The sequence below is a fragment of the Epinephelus fuscoguttatus genome, linkage group LG8, assembly GCF_011397635.1.
Source record: "Epinephelus fuscoguttatus linkage group LG8, E.fuscoguttatus.final_Chr_v1".
Classification (NCBI taxonomy): domain Eukaryota; kingdom Metazoa; phylum Chordata; class Actinopteri; order Perciformes; family Serranidae; genus Epinephelus; species Epinephelus fuscoguttatus.
The window spans coordinates 2,159,557-2,163,495 of NC_064759.1; positions in this window are offsets into that span (position 1 = coordinate 2,159,557).

Here is a 3,939-nt window from a genome sequence, read left to right on the forward strand (position 1 = left end):
CTCTCTGCACTCTTCCTTTTTTGCTCGTTGAGATTCTAATGAGTCTCCACCTCCTTCCCTTAATCCTCCCCACATGAGTCAGAACACAATGATGTAATGTCTATGGAGCTACAACAGTCTCAAAATGAATGAATGCACACAGAAATTAATAAATGCACAAAAAAGGATTCACACATGTATTTGGGGATTTATATATATATATTTATGACTCAAAACACAAACACATTTTCAATGCACATAAAGATATGTTTCAGTCCATATATAAGTAAAAGAAATATAAAAAAATAAGATTTATAAACATATTTGTGATGCATGCACAAATATTTCTTGTTTTAAATATGTGCAATTGAAATTCACAAATGTATGCATTTGTAGATTATGTTGAATATTGTTGCTGATGGTGCTGGAAATGGAGACTAGTGGTAAATCAAGACAAAACTAAAATAGTACATTTCAGACAAAAATTAGTGGAGAGAAGCCCAGCTGGTTTCACTCTTGGTTCAGTAGTGTGTAGAAGCGAAAATCGGTGCCTGGAAGTGGGCCAGATGGCTCCCGACCTCGTCCTCCACTTCTCTTCAAATCGTCCTCTGTGTCAGTTTACTAGTATCTTAGGTTCAGTTGACTGGTACTCAGAGAAACACTGGAGACCAATAGAATCTGGTACAATCGAGTTTAATGTGTCCACAAGCTTCAACACATACAACTCATGAGTCAGGCTCCGGAGCAAGACTGTAGTTTCACTTTCTGCGCTCTCTCTTTTATGCTGGTGAAGATTCGAGAGAATCTCCACCCTTTCCCTTTAGTCCTTCCTACCTGCGTTCAAACCTATTGGTGGCAGATCTTTTTCTTTTTAGCCCTTTTTCATCTGGTCCAAATCTATTGGTGGCAGGTCCCTTGGGCCCTTGTCCAAACATGACCTAATGGTGTAATCCCTTGGCCTGGAAATCCCCAAATTCTCCCACCATTAGATTCGAGCCTGGTTTCACTTTACTTTTTAAAAACATATGAAACCTGGAGACGTTCTCTATACAATCCCCTGTGCTTTCATGCAATGTGAACTTTAGAGTGTGTGTGTGTTATTATTAGTCAGTACATGGTGTGGTATATGTGTGCTCTTCAATATGTGAATACATAACCTTGTGTTATGAATACATAGGCTTGTATAATAGTGTTTTGTCACATATAGATGTATATCGAACAGTTTTATAGGAACTTATACATAAAATATTATTATATGAACTTTACTCTTAATCAACTTTTGCAGTATAACACCTTTACCTGATTAAAGATTAAATCTTACACTACAAGTGCTGACATACACCGACCAATATAAATATCTTGGCTTGACATTTAAAGAAGCAGTCAGTGTTTCAGCTCAGTTGGCGGGTAGAGCATTGGGATCTGTAATCAACAAAGTAAAGCACTGTGGTTATAGTGTTTTTACCTTCGGTGTTGATCTGACTTAATAAATGAGACTCTAGACGGTGCACATCATTCAAGTCAATGTTTACTTTGGTTCCTCTGCAGTACATTTAGGAGTGCAACAACAACAACAGTCCGAGTAGGAGCATATGTGTACTGACTGCAGGAGAGTGTGTACTTCACTATATTACAGTGGTAGTTTGGGATTTGATACTTACACACAGCTTTATAATTCATGTGTGTATATCCTGTGTCAGATTATGCCTCTGGTGTTTGGGGGTTCCTTGAATATAAAAGTTGTGACACTGTGCATTATAGAGCTATTTGATCCTTTCTTGGAGTTCATAAACTTATCTCACTTTTAGCTGTTAGTGGAAATATGGGATGAAAACCTCCAAACATTAGGCATAGATGTGAAATGATTCGGTTTTGGAATAGACTTGTGGAGATGTTTGATCAAAGGTTCACTAAAAAGATATTTAATTGGGGTATCTCATATGGTCATCCTTGGGTTGAAGAGCTGAAATCCTTATTTTACTTGAATGATATGTCATTTATTTTTCAGAATAGGTTATTATGTGATATTCAGGAGATTAGGAGTAAAATGTTCCTTACTTATAAAGAGAAATGGTCTGTTGATATTCAGTATAACCCAAATTTGAGGACTTACTGTCTCATAAAGAACAGCTACAGCACAGAACCCTTTGTGAGGTATAATTCTAACAAAAGACAAAGATCTCTTTGTGCACAGCTACGTTCAGGAACGTTACCTGTAGCTCTAGAGACTGATAGGTTTAGTAACTGTCCAGAAGAGGACAGATTTTGTTTATTGTGTGAATTAGGAGAAAGTTCATTTTTTGTTTTATTGTCCTGCTTATGAGGCTGAGAAGGAGGTATTATTATGTAGAATGTCTTCCTTTTATGTTTATTTCTTTGAGTTGGATGACTATGACAAGCTTGAACTATGTTTCAGGAAGGGAAACTGTCATGTTGTGTTTATGCATGTAGAATTTAGGTCCAGAAAGCTACGTGGAGAAACTAAAGGAATGTATACATTAGTCTGTTTTGCACGGACAAAGAGCCTCCTGAAACTGGAGAAGGGAATGACCACTTTTGGTTAGGTGTATCTCATTATGCTATCAGAAATGAGCTAATATTATGAATATTGACATTTAAAATGTGGAGTCTGTGGGGACAAAGGGCAGAGTTTCTATTAATGGCTGAATCTCTCTCAGGCTACTGCAGAAGCTTGATCTGATACTGGCTTGCTGATAAAGTTCTCTTGATCCGAAACAAGTCTGTATCAGCGGAGTCTTTCTTCACCATCATTTCACCATCTTTTTGTCATTGCAGTAAGAAAGGCCTGATAAACTATATGATAAAAGGAGTGGTAAAATATTCACCAAGCAGTTCACATGATTAGCCTTTTTTAATTAGTATTTGCACACACATGAAACTGCATAAAATCCAAGTAGTACAAAAAGAAGACAAGAAGAGAGGAGGAAATGTGTCAGGAAGGTGAAGAAGCCACAGACGTATACAAACAGACCTCCCATGAACTTTAGGAGAAAAACAGACAATGACAAAAAACAGAGAAAAGTAGATGAAAGAACTTGTTGGGATTCGCTGGTCGCCAAAAGTCAGAAGGAGTACCAGGAATGTAGTCTGATGTGCTTCACTGTACATGGCTTCACCAGGACATTCTCGACAACAACGTCTCCATCAGCGGCTTTCAGACTGTTTGGGCCGACCGGGACTGCACCGAGAGCGGTAAGCGAGAAGGAGGTGTAGTGTAATTTTATCCGGCTTATATTTTATCCGGTCTAAATCAATCAGTTGTATAATCATGTTTGCGTGTAGACTGCTATTAAAGTAGATACTTAGACTGTTATTAAAGGTAGATACTGCATTTAAGGGTAAATAGGTAGAAATAGATGTGAACTCTCAGTGACATCTCAGCTGTGAACTAGCAATGGGCCTCCTCAGAACTATTGTGAACGCATAGCAGATTTCCTCATATGGTATTTTGGACTTTCAATAGACTTCCTTCTATGCTGTTTTGAACTTTCAGGGAACTGTTAGACATATACATACCATATATGGTGTTAGAATATGATGTACTTTACTAAGAATAATAGCACGTGTGTAAGCTTGAGCACAACACTATGCACTGGATGAAGAAGGGAGCACACTCACTTGATTTATTGCCTGCTGCACCAAAAGGGTTCATGTGACAGGGGAAGAAGACACACACACACATTCAAAGGATTGTATTACCCAGTATATGTGTAATGGATCATATTGTACGGAGCACACACACACTCAAATGATTGTATTACCCAGAATATGTGTAATAAATCACCTTGTATGGAAGCACGAGGGACTGTAGCATGAGAGTCCCTCAGGTTCACATGTTTTTAAAAAATAAAGTGCGAGCAGCTCCGGAGATACCGGTGGTAAATTATAGCTGAGCCAGAATAGAGAGAAGAAACCTGCTACCAATAGATACGGTTTGAA